Source organism: Ochotona princeps, chromosome 4, assembly GCF_030435755.1.
Source record: "Ochotona princeps isolate mOchPri1 chromosome 4, mOchPri1.hap1, whole genome shotgun sequence".
NCBI lineage: Eukaryota > Metazoa > Chordata > Mammalia > Lagomorpha > Ochotonidae > Ochotona > Ochotona princeps.
Genome location: NC_080835.1, coordinates 85,767,313 through 85,786,953, shown reverse-complemented (window position 1 = coordinate 85,786,953; position 19,641 = coordinate 85,767,313).

Below are 19,641 nucleotides of genomic sequence, written 5' to 3'. Positions count from 1 at the left end.
ACAGTAATTTTTTTATCTCATTACTCTGTTTTCTTTACTTTCCTCTTCTTATTCTTATCTATCATCTGATTTATTTATTTACTTGCCTTTTCCACTTTTGGGATATAGGTTCCAAGAAGGCAAGAGATTTGTTCACACATCCACCAATTTCAATTTTAAAACATCCTAACATCCTTTCTCAAACTGAGCTCTTGTTGACCTATTTGATAAAATTTCTAAAACAGATTATTGGAATGAGATTAGCATGTATCACACTATTTCAAATGATAATTTTTGCAGGCAGATTATTTTCAATTCTTCCTCTTTTTTATAGATTTATTTTATTTTTAATGGAGAGGCATATTTACAGAGAGGAGGAGAGACAGAGTGAAAGATCTTCCATCTACTTGTTCACTCCTTTAGTAGCCGCAACAGCAGGAACCAAATTGATTAAAAACCAGGTGCCAGGAACTTCTGGAACTCCCACACAGGTGCAAGGTCCCAAGGCCTTGGACCATCCTCTACTGCTCTCCAAGGTCACAAGCAGGGGACTAGATGGGAAGTGGAGCAGCCAGGACACAAACTGAAGCCCATATGGGATCCCAGTAGGTGAAAGTCAATGATTTAGTCACTGAGCCATTGAGGACACCAGGCCTTCAATTATTTCTGTTTACTATTATTATTTCTTCACTAACTTGGTAATTACATTAAAACATGATAATTACATTAAGACATGATTATATTTATGAGGTACAATGCAATATTTCAATGCATGTACACAATGTGTAATGATCAGATCAAGTCAATCAGCACATTTAGCATTTCAAAAATATACATTTTAGGAAAACATTCAACCTTAACTCTAGTAGCTACTTTCAAATACTATTGTCAATCATAATCACCCGACCATGTTATGGGATACTAAAAGTAGTCCCTTGTATGCAAATGTGCTCCCATATTTGTCAATTATGTATCTCCATCGTCCACCCCCTTTGCATCCTCGGCAACTGCTATTGTACCCTCTATGAGATCAACTTACTAAGATCCATATGTAAGAGACAATAAGAGGTCTTTTGTGTATGACTCATTTCACTTAATATATCATTCATATTCACTTATACATTGTCTCAAATGACAAGATTTTATACTCTTTATGATGAATTAACACTCCACTGTATCTGTAAATGTTTCATATTTTCTTAACCCATTTAGGCATCATTGGGCACCTCAATGAGTGGTTCCAGTTTTTGGCTATCATGAATTATGCAACAATAAACATGAGAGTGCAGATGCCTCTTCAACAGACTTATTTCATCTTCCTTGGATATATGCCCAGTAGCAGCATTAGTGAATTATTTGGTAGTTCTATTATTAACCTTCTGAAGAAACTGCGCACTGTTTTCCATGATAATACACTGCTTTACCTTCCCCTTGTATATAAGAGTTTCCCTTCGCTACATTTTTACTAACACTTATTATTTTCTATCTTTCCATTAACAGTAGTTCTAAACTCATTGTGGTTTGATTTATACTTCCTTAATGATTAGCGATGGTGTTAATTTTTTCATATATTTGTTGGCTGCTTGTGTATCTTCTGAGAATATCTTTTCATGTTGTTTTCCATTTTTCAGTTAAACTTTTTCTCTGCTGCCTTATTTGAGTTCTTTCTTGGATAGAAACGTTTATCTCATACTAGATGAATGTCATGTACCAAAAAGGGCCCATTAATATTAGCCATCTTTCATGGGCGGGGTGACAATACTGGCCATTGTGCTGACAGTGCCACATGTGCAACTCGTAAGTCAATGAGTTGTTGATGCTAGAGTTATAATTGAGTTTGGAAAATGAATGGGGTGAGCTAGGGAAATCACCTTACAGAGGAGTGTAACTCCCAGAGAAGCAAAATATTTGTGAAATTTCTAGCAGCAGCTAAGTGATTGCAAGAGTGGAGTTTTAGAGTAACAGCAGCAAATATAAGTGTCAGCAGAATGGGTTGCCACAGTGGTGTACCAGGCTAAGCCTCCATTTGCAGCACTCCCTTCCCCATAGTCATCACAGGCTCAGTATCCATGTCAAATAGGCTGAAAGCCTTAAAAACTTTCCAATTATATCATCAATGATTGACATTCCCAATCCTTGGCATTGAGAAAGTCAGAATACAAAACTATTATCTGAAAATTGAATGATCACAGATTTATACTGGAATACTCTCCATAAATACAGAAATGTATGTTGAGAATGTAAGGGAGATTAGAATGATCAACGTAATCTTCTCCCAAAAACAGTGCTCGTTAAGCCCAGTTTCATTAATTTTTTAAATTTATCAAATGTACAAATGGCAAGTACCTACTGTGCAAGTAGGCTAATATTGCCAGCTATTCTAAGCTGCCAAGGCCTAGATAATTGCTGTAAGACTAACATATTGAGGCTGGGATAGAGAAAAGTGAACTAAGTACAAACAAGGAGACTGCCAGGCACCAGGATCAGTTCCAGCCATAGATGTTAAAACAGCATTGTCACCAGAGGTATGGAGACAGAGAACAGCATCAGGACCTGACACCAAGGACATAAAATGAAATAGCCTGTTGCCCTGAAAAGGAGCCAGTGCACAGAGATGGAGGTTTCAAAGCAGGCAGCAAATCACCATAAACGAGGTAAAGAGGTATTGGTGAAGGGCAGCAGGCACTGATCCATGACTTGAACCCAAGAGTATTGGGATCTGAGTGCCAGAGATGAAATGTATAATCAATAGAGCAAAGTACAGCCCACATATGATTGATTCATGGCACATGTTATCAATGTCAGCACTCTAGCAAGAACAGAAAAACCTGTCTATGGGACTTTTCATGGTGAAGACTTCTGGGCCAGTTCAAGCAGGGATCAACATATTTTCTCCATTTATGAGTGGCCTGGAGGCAGGCCCAGGTGAATGGTTTCCAGAAAGAGATCAGCAGAGAACAGAGTTTCAACATTTAGTCCAGGACAAGATTGTAAGGAGATTTCAATGCCAACATGTTACTACCTGACATCTATTCCTTCTATTCTTAGTAAAGAACACTGGCTTTACTTTGAACAACAATGATTCCATTTAAAAGTTGAATTTCTCAGCCTTCTTCAAATGTACATAACTAAAATTTGGCCAAAGTGATGGTGTGTTCTGGGGAATATCCAGGAATTCTGAGGAGCTGTTTAAGCTGGAGTAACTTTTTTTCTCTCTACTGTTCCTTTATATTGATGACTGTATGTACTAGGATCCGATTGACCATTGAGTGACCTTCAGACTAGAAGACAAAACTAGAAAATTATAGCTTCCAAATGAGCAAAGCAGCTGTAACAGTCACAGAGTGTCTTTCTCCAGATTTTGTTTTTATTTTTTTAATGTGAGAGGGAAGTAAAGATCTATGTTGCTTCCTTAATTTCAGTGGCTATAGCCAGTCAAGGAGTAAGCCAACCGCTGGGAGGCTCTATGATCTTCTCTTCCTAGTTCTTATGCCCTGGGACCTTGACGGGGTCAGGACCTGCCACTGTTTCTAACAGAAAAGAGCAGAGATGGAGGATCTCACTCCTGTTTTCATGATGTTTGACTAGGTCATGTTAGCAAATTCATTCTTGGGAAGTAGCCATGCTTGATTATCAAGGTCATGTAGGAGCTTACAGTGGTCTCTATCCAACAGGCATCAACCAATCACAATCCCACAACCACAAGTAAAGGATTCTATCATCAACCTGGATAGGTTTAGAAGTGAATTATTCTCTAATTTGCCTCCAGATGTAAATACGGTCATTTAACACCTCCATTACACATTTTTGAGCTCTTCAGTAGAGAAACTCCACAAGTTGTGACATACAAGAACGGAAATAATGGCCTTGTGTTGTATTAAGCCCCAGAGTTTGGAGAAGTTAGTTATGTAAAATTAGGTTATGATTGCAAGTAGGTCTGAAATTAATCTGTAGTTCTAAAATTTTTGATGGCTGTAGTAGTTCACCTCAGCCTACCATTATCCCAAAGGATGCACACCTGCAGTATTCAGTTTCTTGATTTCAATAATCACATGAAATACACAGAATACGTAAATATGTATTTCACTATCCACAGGTTTGCCAGATGCTTCTGCCTGCTCACTAATTGCTTTCCCTGGCACCTTCACCAAAGGCAGACAAAGCTGATCATCAGCCCCATTCAGGCTCCTTTGGGACAGTAGTTAATTGAGCCACACAAAGCGCCACACAAATGCGATGGTGAACAAAAAGTAGGTATTTTGGATAAATTTTATATACCCAAAAAAGATGAAGTTCACCAGTTCACATCTATCCAATATATGATGAAAACTGAATGAACAATAAGATTCTCCAATGGAAGGGTGCCTATCCCGACCTGCAGGACACGACGCTCAAACCCTGAATGTGGAGTGGGAATGCTGGGCTGCTAGTCCCCAGGTGCTGGCCCAAGAAACACACGGACACACGTACTTGGTGAAAAAGAGTGCCCGTGCCCTTTATTTTACTCCTTATATATATACCTTCTTTTATAGGGGAGGAGAAGAAGGGGAGGGGTTTCCTGGAACTAATTATCTTCATTGATGCAGGGACGGAACTAATCATCTATATTGAAACAGGGGAGGAACTAATTTATTTGAACAGGAACAAGGGTGGAGGTTCTGTTCCACTTACTTTGCACGGGATGTTCTAGCCATAATATCCATTTGTTGTGGTCCTGTTTGCCCAAGGCAGGCTTTGAAATGCAGCAGGCTGTCAGGCCAAATTTAAGTTCCGTTAGTCTGTGGCTCCTAACAGGTGCCATGAACTACAGAACATGATTATTAGTTGACAGAGTTATAAAATTTTAAAGATCCAAGAAAAAAAATTTTGAAAGTAATGATGAAATTCAATACATATAACATTTAAGTAAATACTTCTCTTAAGAAATAAAAGCCGGTGAGTTTCATCCTTAGTTCTTCCATATATGAGTAACCCAATCTAGGAGAGCTTCAATCATCACTCAGTGATATTAAAGTATCGCAAAGGTCTAAACACATAAATAACTTCTAACAATGTCACCAATCAAATACATTATGTTATGTCAAACATGATTTTTTATGTTATATTGGGGTAACTTATAACTGAATACTATAACTGAATACCACAACTGGATAAAATAAACCTTACAGAAGGATGCATTCACTTTTGTGAATTTTTTTAAAAGTACATAATTTCCAGATTATTAAGCACTTTGTGGTCAATGTTTTTCTCTAAGTGGTGTTGGAGGGGAAGGTAGGGTGAGTTTAGATGAGAGTGAAGAGAGTATGCAAATTTTTTTTCTCAAAAAGTAAAAGTTCTAAATATGCCAAATTCTAAGAATCCCACTATGTTCCAATCAGAGATGAGCTTTGTGAAGCACTGGTTATCAATCCAATTTTTACAACAAAAATAAAGCTTTTGATATGCATTTTATGAAAAATTATACTTCATTTTCAATTTTGCATCAAAATAAGTTGATCTTTTAATTCCAATTTTTTTTTAAAGATTTTATTTTATTTTTATTATAAAGTCAGATATACACAGAGGAGGAGAGAAAGAGAGGAAGATCTTCCATCCGATGATTCACTCCCCAAGTGAGCCACAACGGGCCGGTGCGCCGATCCGAAGCCAGGAACCAGGAACCTCTTCCCGGTCTCCCACACGGGTGCAGGGTCCCAAGGCATTGGGCCATCCTCCACTGCCTTCCCAGGCCACAAGCAGGGAGCTGGATGGGAAGTAGAGCTGCCGGGATTAGAACCGGCGCCCATATGGGATCCCGGGGCATTCAAGGCGAGGACTTTAGCCGCTAGGCCACGCCGCCGGGCCCTATTTTAATTTTCCATAAACGTTTAGATACTCTCATTTTGGTTGGCAGTTTAGTGAAAGGTTTTTCACCCTCATCTGGAATTTTAGCTTAATTATAATCCCATTAAACTGATGTTAGTCATTCCCACTATTGGGTTATTCTTAATCATACACTCACAAAATGGCTCCAACAGGGCTTAATGCAAATATTCTTGGGTAATATTTCTCAAAGTCTAGTTGAAAGTTTGTTAAAATACGTAATTGCCTTTAGTGGGTATAGGTTGGTCCTAAGAGTGAATTTCTAACAGGCTCCCAGGCGATGCGGGCAGTGCAGGCCCACATAAATCACATGTTGCCTAGCAACATTTAGGACCATAAATATAATGCTCTTTTTATTACACTGTACTCAGCTCTACCCTTTCATAACCACTGATATGAGTACCCAATATTGTACCACTTGAATACTCATGTATGTTTTACATCCATTTATTTATTCTAGTTTCTCACATATGAATATATCCACAATGCACTTGATAAAACTTTGTGATTAAATATATAAAATGGGGTGTAGAATCTGAAGGGCATAGTTTGCATCAAAATAGCCTTTGATTTCCCAAATATATAGGAACAAGGAACATACTGAATCTGAATAGGGAAATAAAATTGTTTAACTAAAAAAAATGAAATAACATTTGTTTTGGCCACCACCACAGCTGCTATCTGTCCTGAACCATCGTGGTTAATAATAATATAAAAAAAAAAAAAAGACTGAAATTCAAGGAAGTAGGAAGAGAATCCTAGACTGAGAAAGATGAAATACGGGGTATGAAAATACCTGGGGTATGAAATAGAAATAAAAAGAACTGAGAGCATCTCTAAATCAGTCTCCAACACTCAGGCAAATGAAGCCATAAAGCCATAATTTTCTGTCCTCACCCGCATGCTACAGTTTATCACATTTATCAGTCCTGGCAGCTGTGGTAAAGCAGTGAAACAGAACGTTAGCAATAGGTGTTCACCAAAATATACCCTAGAAGGTATATTTGCAAGTAGGGTGGCAGATCAGTTTTCTGTCCACAGGACTCCTCAGCATTGCTGCTTAAGGTTCCTGAACAGAACGGGGCTTCCCTGGGACAAAGACTTCATCCAGGCATAAAGACAAAATTCAGGAATATATTCTATGGGAGTGGTGAGATGTAAGACTATGCTTTTATTATACCCTACAAGTATGGTTAAATTTACAGCAGTTGTCTTGAAAGCACAGTGGACTACCCAAAGTGAACACAAGCAGAAAAGAAAGGATGAAGCTCTAATGTCATGACCATGGGCACAGAACAGATCCTCACATCTTAGTGAAATCAGGGAACCAAGTGGCTGTCATCCTGTCACTCACAAGGTGTGAATTACTGGTCCAGAAGCACACATTTCTGGCCTCTTACTCCTCCACATTACTGCTCACAAGAAGTTTGGTTTTAAAAATGTTCTACTTGCTAATAATTTTTAATTTATGACAAAGGTTTCCACCAAGATTGGAAATCTAGCTTATTTAAAATAAATGTGCCCTTCAACTCACAAAATAAATTAGTCTTAAAAAGAGATGTTACCTAAAATGGAGAAATGCTAAAAAAAATATTTACATTTTATGCTTGTGTAATCTACTGGGTGCACTCCACAGAATGATATTATTTTTTTTCTCTAGAGACAGGAAAGCAAAACTTTTTGAAAGCAAAGCAATGATAAATAGTTATTTGACAAGATAATATTGAAAAAATAAATAACTGAGTCCATTATTACCGATCCTTTTTTGACAAACTCAAATGTCCTCCCATTGGTTCCAAGTTTCTGCCTACAATATTTATATATTTATCAACTTGGATTTAGAATTACATCCAAGTTGACAAAACACATTTTAAGCTTCTAATTTTACACAGATATGTTCAAAGAAGTATTATTTTCCTAAAATGGAGTTTTCCCACACGTTTTTAGTTTTAGCAAGATGATCAGATATACCTGGGTCCAGCACGACATTGTAATGGTTAAAGTCCTTGCCTTGAACGCTCCAGGAACCCATCTGGACGCCGGTTCTAGCCCTGGCGGCTCCACTTCCCATCCAGCTCCCTGCCTGTGGCCTGGGAAAGCAGTCAAGGACAACCCAAAGCTTTGGGACCCTGCACCCGTGTGGGAGACCCGGAAGAGCTCCTGGCTCTTGGCTTCAGATTGGCTCAGCTCCAGCCATTGCGGTCACTTGGGGAGTGAACCATAGGACGGAAGATCTCCCTCTATGTCTCTCCTCTTCTCTGTATATCTGCCTTTCCAGATATACCTGACTTAATTTTCTAATTTTCAGAGAAAATATGAGCACTCTAATCACTAATTTCCTTAGAATTCATAATTATAGTTATTTAACATACTGTAATTTACCTAGAAGACAATATACCATGGAGAGGGGAAGTGAATCCAAAATCAAAATTAACAAAATATACTGATAGAAATCCAAGAGCATAAAAAATAAATATCACACTAAGATGTAAATAATTTGTTTTAAAAGTTTTAATTTATTACCTACAATATCATGATACAGTTAAATAGCAGAATGATAGACTTGTGATTGTTGTTGAAGGACTTATCATTGCAAAAAAATCAGTAGAGGAGAGAGAGAATGGTGAATGGAAGAGGAAAGCTCTGAGCCTATACAACTTCATCATGAAAAATAATAAAAATATTATAAAAGAATAACCAGCAAGAGGGGAAAATACTATGAATCATCTATTGCAGGTTTAACTTATATGGAATATCAATTTTAGTGTAAAAAAGAGGTTTCATTGAATACAGCATTTTATGGATAGGATGAAATGACTGAAGGTAGATCATATGAATAGCTTTACTTGAACTTTTCTATAAAAGAATTCAAACAAAATACTACTTGAACTTGTCCATACAAGAATTCAAACAAAATATAAGAGCTGATTTGATATTTCTATCTTGAAAGAAGTTATTCTTTTCACAAAGAGTTTCAATTCATTTTAACTAAAGTGCTTACTTCTGAATTTCCATGTGCAATACTCTGCTATATGTTATCAGACATTCATAAAAAGTATTTGATATGTCACTGACATTAAGACAAATGCTTGGCAGGGAAATGAAGCTAATACAAAAAGCCATAAACAAAATCCTAAAATCTTCCTGTGTATTAATAACTGATATGGAATATAAAGAAGGAGAGAGCTTGGTCTAGACCAGTTTGATCAAAAATAATTTCTTTATAGATTAGTATCAAAACCACTGAATTTTTCTTCCTCTTATCTAATCTTTTTATAGTATGAATAATATATTAAACCTACTTTAAGTCAATTTTATCTTTCAGAGCTAAAGCTATTCCACCTTGATCAAAGATCATCAAAAAGCTTAGAGTAAATTTTTTGTACCAGCACTATTTAATCGTCTCATCAATAGACCAGGCTGCTTTAGAAATCTTAGGGTTAGGAAACCACAGATGCCTCTCCAGCTGTTGCTTCTCCAATTTATGAATTCAGGCTCCAACATGACAAGGGAAGTTTTGTACTTAAATACACATTTTAATATACTGGATGATTTCATTTTGCACTTGCTGCTGGGAATAACAATAAAGGAAAAGTGTATACAGTATCTCTTGGATATCACACTTGCAGTGGGACACCTTCAGTCTGTTGACTCAGCTCCCATCTCTACCTCCTTAATTGCTATCAATTAGTATTTGTTGCATTCCTTCCTTCCTCCCTTTTTCTTTTTTCCTTCCTTCCTTCATTGCTTCCTTTCTTCCTTCTTTCCTTCCCTCCTTTCTTTCTTCCTTCCTGCCTGTCTGCCTGCCTTCCCTTGTTCTTCCTTTCCTTCCTTTCAAATCAAAAACATGTCTCAACACTTGTAGAGACTTGGCCCTTGGAACTGGCGAGGCAGCAAAAATGTCTTGGAAAATCAAAAGTAGATACCTACCAAGATTTTATCATTTCCTGTGTGATCTTGGCTTGGTTTTGTTTCCTCATCAGTAACATGAAATGAATATTTGTATAGGCTTTTTGTGAATATTAAGTGATAAAATGTATCTGAAAATTCTCTTGACCATTTAAGAACTTATATAAATAAAGTGATTGTTGTAAATGTAAAAGTTGCATATGCCTTCAAAGCAAAGATTAATTGGCTCTGGCTGTCTATAATTTTTGTTAGGATTCCACATACTGACCAAAATAACTAGTGTTTTCATTGTTAAGTCATTTTTTAATAAAACCTGAAAGGGGAAATATGCATACCTAACATTTCTTAATCATGTTGTCTGAACAGGGCAAGTTACTTACTTACATATTAGGAGTGTCTTTTCATCAATTCACAATTGACTTGGAAGGAATAAAACTGAAAGAGCTGAATAGTGATAGAAAATAGGAAAGAAGAAAAAGGTGAGAGAAACAAATTGAAGGCAGGAAGGCAAGAGCCATGAGAAGATCAATGAAACCTGGAAAGAAAGGGTAGGCCAGAAGACTCAGATTTTTATTTCATGTCACCTCCGACAAGACATTATCATTAGTTGTTCACTGGGTATGACCCCAATTGAAAAAAAAAATTTACCTGGGTTGAAAGAATTACATTTCCTAGCCTTGTTGCTGCTTGTAATTAGCAAGCAGCAACTGGATCAATGAAGAGTCTTCTCCATTTGTCCCTATATTTTCACCCCCTTTTCTATGCTCAGACTCCAGGCACTTGCAACTTAGGTCCTGAAAAGATGCACTGTGCTGAATCCTGCAATTAAAGAGATAAAAAGAAGTCTTGCATAAATTTAAGGTTTTCAAATGTCAGAAAACATTTTATATAAGCTCTGTTGTAATTGATAACATGGAGTACACTGGAGAATTATTAATCATTGCAACAAAATTGAAGCTGTAACAGAAGAGTTTACTCCAAGTTGAACACTTGTACATATGTACCAATATTAAAGATGGTTTGAGCTATTGACAGCTTTTCTTTTTTAGTCAATAGCTTTAATAGCATTTATCTCAGGAATTTCTGAAAAATTCTAGTCTACAATTTCAAGGTTAGATTACTTCAGAGTAACATGCAAGAGAGGGTATACATTGCCTTTTGCTTACTTGATGGAGATGTATGTGGGTAATGTTTGACTGCTTAGTATAGCTCTGTGTGTAGTTACTGGCTCAATATGCTTACAGACTTTCACAGGGAAAGTCATTTTCAGTGAATATGATAGATGGGAGAAATGCCTGCAACTTGGACAAAAGCCAACAGCATGCCTTTCCTGAGGACAGCAATGAATGATGCTGGCCCTGAGAAAGCTTAACTGGTCTGCCTGGGAAAATGTTTGGAAAAAATTGTGATAAAAATCAATCCGCAAATATTTCTAAAAGAGCATGGCTTTGTGAAGAACAAAGCCTGGAAAATAAATCTATTCTTCCAATTCAGATTTAGAGTAACAGGGCTTGATAGATAAGAAAGCATATTGGAGCTTGATTTTGTAATAATTTTGATCTTTCATGCATGACACCAAAAACATACTGGAACAAACATTGATGAGCCCAGGAAAGGATAGCAACGAGAAGTATTTCCTCCCACAAGAGAAATCAACCACAAACCACATGTGCAACATCTGACAATAAGAAAACCAGGTGCCCAGAAACTCTCTACTATTACATAGTAAGCACCATACTAGAAAGGATATTAATTTAACATTTTTAAAAATGCTCCTTTGATCCCACTTTGTGCTCTGGCTGCATAGTTCTGATCCTATTAACATTTTAATTCCTCGAAAGAGTTATATATGAACTCAGCCTCCAATTCTTCTTCTTCCATTGTAGGCCCACTGTATAGTTTGCTGAACCCAACATATATTTAAAACATGAGACCCTGTTTTCAAAATTATTGAGAGTTTCAAGGCAGTGACAACACAGCTTTCATCAGAGTGTGGTTCTCAGAATGGACCTTGGACAATTGCACGGATCATAAAGCCAGAAGCTCACTCTTCTCCACTGTCTTCTGAGGTCACAAGTACAAGAGATGTGGTGATGGGGCTATAGGTTAAAGTAATATGAGGAAGAAATGACAGTCAGTTCAGGTGGCCACTGAAAACTCAAGACTGTCCCATGAATTATCCAAAGAAACTTGATTCTGAAGCCCTTATAAGACCTTGTTTATAGATTTTTTACCATCAAAACTTCAAGAAAATAAATGAATGGTGTTTTGAATCATTAACTTCTTGGTACTTTACTGCAGAAGCCATAGTGAGTGAAGATACTCATCAGCCCAACCTCTAAATCTTGACCTTACCCAACGTTTGTCTCTGAGACCTCTCATCTATCAAAACTCACTCGATTTCAGGATTTCAAATGTCAGACAAACCTTGGAAGCTCCCAAAATAACTTAAATTTCTCCCTTACAAGAACCAAGATGATATTTATGACCTGGTCCTTCTACTGTTTCTATAACCTTCTTTACTACCACTATCAACTTACTGTCTTTCTTCTATTCCAACCTTATACCTTTTCCCAGAATAGTCTCAATTATCAAGGTCTTGCCTCAAAGCCTCTGCAATTGCTTTTCCTTCTACCAGAAATGAGAATACAGATGTCTGAATTACTTCCTCAGTTCTTTCTGGTAACCACTTAGATGTCACATTATTCCTATTAAAGTCGCTGAACACTTCACCCCAACTCAACTCCCAGTACAGTTTATTCCACAGTTACATCATTGCGTAAAATAAACATTTGTACATTTACTTATTTCTGTGAATATTGTTTGATTCTTACTAGTAGCAGAATATGAGCTCTATTAAGGCAAATATTTTTCTTTGTCCTCTAGTACATGCTCAGTGCTAAAACAGCAACAAATAGTTGGCACTTTATAGGTATTTATTCACTTGAATGAATAAAACCAGACTAAAAGTTCTTATCTCATCATTTGCCAGTTTCTAACATATCTTCGAAACATTCGAATATGAATAAACCATGTGCAAATCTAGGTTTTTGAAATGAAAGTGAGAAAACTACTAATAAATTCTGGAATGTGTACGATTTTCAGCAAGACAACGTGTGGCCACAGTGGCCCAGGAGCTTCCTTGATGGGAAACAGTAGTCTTCCTTTTTACCCCAAATACTTAACTGTCTCCTAAACCAGAGTTTCAACTGGGAGTGATTTTCCCTCTGGAAGGTGTTTGGCAATACGTGAAGATATTTTGTTTATAAATGGGAGAAAGGTGTTACTGACATCTAGTGGATAGACACCGAAGATACTGTTCACTATCTTTAGTTCACAAGACAGCCCTCAAAAAGTTGTGTTCTTCCATTTTGGGATAATGTTTTCAAAATGCCAGTCAGACTGGTCAATACAGTGCTGCCAAGGGTCTCTGATGCTTGCTGATTTTCTTTTTACTGAACTGACAGTTATTGACAGGTGCATATTGAATTCTACAGCTATAATTAGAGATAGAACTTTCTTGAGGTTCTATCAGTTTTCATTTCATGTATTTTGAAATTATTTAATAGATAAACATTTAGGATTTTATGCTGTCTGAGGTTAACCTGATCAAGGTAACCTACTCATTATTAGTAGGATTTTAAAATTGACTTCATTATGAATGTTGCCACTTCCAGCTTTCCTTTGGTTGATGTCAAGATGATTACTCTTATTCTATTCCTTTCACTTCTTGTCATTTGTGTCTTTCTATGTAAAAGTAGTTTCTTATACATGGCGTATAGCTGGTTCTTTTTTCTACATCTATTCTAATTATCCCTGCCATTTAATTCTGGTATTTGGACCATTTAAATTTAATGTGATCGTTGATGTAATTGATCTTCTTGATATTTAATTTATATTCACTCTACATCTTCTTTGTTCACCTTTTCTTTTCCTGCCTTCTTTCTAGGAACTATTGTCCTTCTTTGTAATCTCATGTGGAAGGAAGTATGGGGTGGTTCTCAGTACAAATGTGCACAGCCTATACAACACTCACTTCTTGAGTGTGTGCAGAATTTACAAATATGATGGAATTTCACTCCATCACAGATTACAATGTGTGGAAAAAATGAAAAAAGTTTCCTGTAATTTCTTAATCAATTGATTCTGAATTAATAAAAAAGACTAACAAATATGGAACTAGCCTAATCAAATGAGTTTTTAAAAAGGAGCCAGACCATCCTTCAGGGTGATTGGAAAAGAGAATCTTCTGCTGAATTTCAGGGAGTAAGCCCTCACCATTCAACCACATAAGAACACACCTATGAACCAGAAAGTGGGTCCTCATCAGATACCAAGTCGGCCAGGAACCTGACCTTGGACTTCCCAATTTCTGGAAGTATGAAAATTAAATTCCTATTATGTGTAGGCCACTCAGTTTATGAAATTTTAAAAAGCAGTCTTGATGAACTAAGACACTGGCTGACAGCTAGCTAAATAAATAAATAAATAAGATTAATTTAGTGTATAACTGAATTCTACCAATAACTTGGGTAGAACTGGAATTGGGCCTTCCCCCATCGAAGTTTCGGAGGAGAAGGCAGCAAAGCCAAAGTTTTGATACAAGCTGTGTGAGAGCCTGAGTGAAGTATTAAGTGCCAGACACCTAAATCACAGAAATTGTGAAATAATAAAATACATCATTTAAAGGGTTAAGTTGTGGCAACACGTTATACAGCAATGGAAAATTAATATTTACATTTTAGCTTTTTTATTGGCTCATTAAACGTATGTGTGTGTGGTGTGCATGCATGTATGATCTCTTTAAAGACAGTATTATACACTTTAACTTCTCACAATCTGCATTTAAGTGATATGATATCACTTTACTTATACTTCAGGAATATTCTAGGAAATTGACTTCCAGTTCACTAATCCTGATCTTTGTAATTGTCGTATGCTTTATATCTGCAAATGTTATAAATCTAATACGTTGTTTTCTTGATTTGAATAATCAGTGAATTATCTTTAAAGACATGTTATAAAAAAACAAAAAAATATTTTACCTATGCATTTACTATTCTAAGTGATCTTCACTCTTGTATGTAGATCCACATTTCTGTCTAGAACTATTTTAATTTCCCTTCAAGACTAATATTTTTTGTAACACAGACCTGCTGCTGTCAATTCCTGATTTTCTGTGTCTTTGAAAGTCTTTGTTTTTTGCCTTAATCTTCGAAAGATTTTTTGACACAGTATTCTTCCCCCTACACACACAGCTGTGTTTTGGCTTGCACTATCTGTGACAATAAATCAGCTGTTGTAAGTAGATAATACACTTAAGGTAGCATCCAATGTTTAGTACACTATTTTAATTGTACACATCTATGTATTTTGCATGTATTAATTTGTTTCATCTTCAGAGCTTTGCCACCAGTAAGTACTATTATTATGTCTTATACTGCTAGTGAGAAAGGCTAAGCTCCTTGCTTTAGCGCACGGGTGAAACACAACCAGGAGTGAAACCCTGTCTGTCTAGCTCCAGAGGCCACATCTTTAACCATTAAGCTACAGTATATATCACACAATTTTCACTGTTTATATCAGTAAACTAACACAACTGCGCAGGAAGCTCAGAAAAAATAACTTATTGTAGATTATGACACCAAGGGTCTCTAATTACCTAATCAATAGTTTGTCATTTTCGTTCAATATAAATAATAACCCATGATCAGATCCTTCTATAATCAGTACAAACTGATTCTCCAAATCTTATAACATGACTTCTGAAAGCCTAAGTTTGAGACAACTCCCAGATAGCTATTCTTCACACTTGAGTGAATATCTGTTTTTATGCTATTTTTGAGCCATCTGTCCCTCTGTGTCATTGTCACTCGCCAAAAATTTGGTTACAGTGTACATTTTAGAACATGCTACTCTGACTGAACTGCAGATGCTCCAAGACAGGAAACAGGTCCTGGTAACTACAGAGACAGAACCCCTGTCACATGTTATGACGACTGATTAGATTCATGGCTTAAAAATTAATTCCGTCAAGAGTCAGAAATTCTACAATACATAGGAAATGTTCTGTTAAATTAGAATAACTTCATCTTTATCTCCTGAACTTCTTACAGATGAAACAACAGAGAGTTTTATGACACAAACCATTGGAAGGATGCATCTTTTAGCTATCATGGCTCTATCATGAAATACTGATTCATTAGCAAAGCATAACATACACAACATAAATGTTTTCCCTTCCACACCTTGTAGCTTCACGCAGAGGAAGTGCATGTAGTGCACCCGACACAGTAGTGCACTTGCACACATGTAGTGCATCTTGACACAGATCCAATCATGGAGATTCAAACAATATGGATACTTACATTCAGAGAAGCATCATGGGGGAGCCAGAATTGAACTAAGTGACTTAAGTGGCCACCTGTTACATCAGAATCCCATACCAAAACATCAAATCCCATATTAAACAGTTGCTTCATTTCAATTCGGCTCCCTACTTATGTTCCTGGGAAAGCAGCGCTCGGTGGTCCTGCTACCCACATGAGAGACCTGGATGAAGCTTTGGGTTTTCAGCTTTGGTTTGGATTAGCTCCAGTTATTGGAACCATTTGAATGGCTGCTATCATTTTAATACCTCCTTTTCAAGGACATATTCCCATATTCTAAGATACTAACTGGATATTAGTAACATATTTAATTATCATTTTGTGCTTTTCTAAAAGCTGGGTAATATTACACACTATTTTCCCATCACATCTGACACTGATTAAGGAACTATTTGCAATTGTCTATAAAGATTATGTAAAGTGAATCAATGCGTTAGCATTTTACAAATAAGCAAGGGTAGGCTTACAGAAGAGGGGTGACTAGCACTTCAGTTAAATATCATATCAATATGACAGATCCACTGCCACTATGGTGATAGGAGTACTGAAGCAGGGTCTTAGTTGTAGGGTTGCCATCTGGGGCAACAAATGGATGCCTTATCCTGACATGCCTCCACACTGCATCCCACAGTGAAGACAGTGTTTGGGAGTTAGCACCGTAAAGAGAACTTGAGACTGCAAGCAGGACAGAATATCCAAACAAGTGAGTCTGAAAATATTCTGCAGAACAGAATATGGGCAGCCAGGCAAAAGCCACAGAAGTAAGAGTAGAAGTTCAGGCACAGTGAATGAGGCCAAGCCTGGCAAACATATGTCTAAACAACCTGGCTTTGAGCTGGAGACAACTACACCCGCAGTAGGGAGAAGATAGTTGTCAAAGACCAGCTACAGGCCTGATAAGCTGCCATACGCTGCCATACGCTGCCATGACCAGCACAGGCAGGGACTGCTAGGAAAAGCCTCATAACCTTTAACAGAAAAAAACAGAATTCAACTTCCCAGCCCTGCCATGTTTGGCTGCCTGGAGTGAAACTATAGATAACACAGAGACTGAGAAAGGTGAGCAATACAAAGTTTTAATATATGTATTTTAGAAAATGTTAAATGAACAATTAATGAACTCACCAACACAGGTCATACAGCTCTTAATCTTTAGGTGGATGTCCTTCCCTAAGTATATCCTCATTACAGATTATGCCCTTCCACTCAATGAACTTGAATTCATCAAGAGTGAAATCAAATATTCGGAACATCAAATTCATTTGCCATGGAAAGCTAGTGTGAGATTTTTCTTGCACAACTATCAATCATGCATTGTTGCCCTGAGATGTGCTTGGATCCACAACATTATTTGAAACTAGGTCAGATGAGATTTGTGGCTGAGACACTGTTCTCTCGCTGTGCGTTTCGCATTTGCTGACAACTCGGCACACATTTTATGTCTAGTGTATTTGACTACCATCCTCTTGCATAATTTACAGCTTCCTCAGCCACAACAACACGACACTGTCTTTCTGCTAAGGCAGGTTATGTAACCACTAATATTTCATGTTGTAAATAGAAATGTTCCTAGCATTCCAACCTCATAAACACTTCCATATTCGGGAGAAAGGAAACAAAATGGACTGCCATAAGGTAGGTCTGGGGTAACTTCTCCATAGATCTTCTCAAGTTAAATATTTGTCAGGAAAGCCTGAGGTGATTCTTGCCAGGGACGGGGATTTGACAGGAATGAGGTAGTAGAAGGGAACATTTTTAATTAAGAACTCACTAAAACCAGAACTCCATAAACCCTTTTCTGTTTTTTAGGATGTTTTGTTTTTATTTAGTTGTTTTAATAACCTTGATAGTTATCTATATCCACTTCAAAGATAAGTAAGTAGTGTGATCAAAACCAGCTGGCAAGACCAAGGCTCGTTCAGGACTTGAACTCGGACCTTCCTGTTCCGCAGACCAGTCTGCTTTGGCGTATGGCACAGTAGCACAAGGGGACGTGGCAAGCCCTGCTGATTGCTGACCCAGTCTTCTTCCACTCTTCCTCCTGATGAATAAAATCAAATGTTGCTAAGGGTTCCATCTTCCCACAGGTTAACACAGTTCGGAGAATGGAGTCCCATACTCTCCCCAATGTGTGCCTAGTAGAGTAATTACCCTCTCTCTCCTTGCCATGTAAACTTCAGGATGAAATTGTGACTGAAGGTTCACCAGTTTCAGAAAAGGAGAAATCTGATCATAGAAAGGTAAGGAATGGAAAACACTTTGGGGGAAAAATTTCCCTTTTCAGAAAGAACCAAGCAAGAAACCATGTGTCAGGCCTGGCGCATTAGCCTAATGGTGAAAGTCCTTGTCTTGCATGCACCAGGATCCCATATGGGTTCTGATTTATGTCCTGGAGGCCCTGCTTCCCATCCAGCTCCCTGCCTGTGGTCTGGAACAACCCAAAGCCTTGGGACCCTGCACCCACATGGGAGACCCAGAAGAAGCTCTAGGTTCCTGGCTTCGGATCTGCTCAGCTCCGTCCATTGCTGCCACTTGGGGCGTGAATTATCAGACAGAAGATATTCCTCTCTGTCTCTCCTCCTCTCTGTATGTCTGACTTTCCAATAAAAATAAAATAAATAAGAAGAAAGAAAGAGGAGGGAGGGAGGAAGGAAGGAAAAAAATCGTGTCCTTCCTCTCCTTGGCGTGAGCCTGCAATTCGCTGCCATCCTGAGGAAAGAGCTTCTGCCAAAGCGGGCAGAACCAAGGAAATCGCGGACCTTGATTCTGACTAGCTCACAGAACTGACTAGTTTAAGTAACTCTGGAGTTGGTTCCATCCTTACAATCGCCGTTATGAAATAGTGAATGCTGGTGCTTACTCTACTTTTAAACTCTGGTTTCTTTTCGTGGAACTAATAGCATGCTAACCATAGAACTGGGTGCCAAGACTCCAGACAGTAGGATGGTGCAACCTTCATTCTATAGCTTTCAGAATTGGTGTAACACAAGATCCCCAACTAGATGATATCTATCCAAACAGAGCAGTAAAAAAGAAGTCAAACTAATGAAGACTTGTCATTAGGACTGCCAAGGTGATGGGGCTAGGAAATCAGGGGCCAGCTGGTACAAAGACACCAAGAATGAAACCTGAAACTCATGTCAAAGCAACCCAATCAGCTTACTCAGCCCAAGAAGAGCAATGTAGCACACAGAACAGGTGATGAAGTGATAGCAAGCTGCGATCATTTGCAAGGGAATTTTAATTGGGATGCCTGGCCAGAATGAAGTTAATTAAACTCATCTTTCAAGTATATTTTAGGGCAGAAATCTATTTTCTTCCAAAAGATACTTTTGAAACCAATTTGGCTTAGAAATTCAAACATTTGTGTTAAAATTTTACATTTAATATTTAAAACATGGAATTAATAATTATAATGAATAGCTCAAGAACGTAAGCATATAAGCTTTTTCAGTACCTAATACAATATTTTTACTTGTCGGAAGGAATGCAGAGAGAGGGA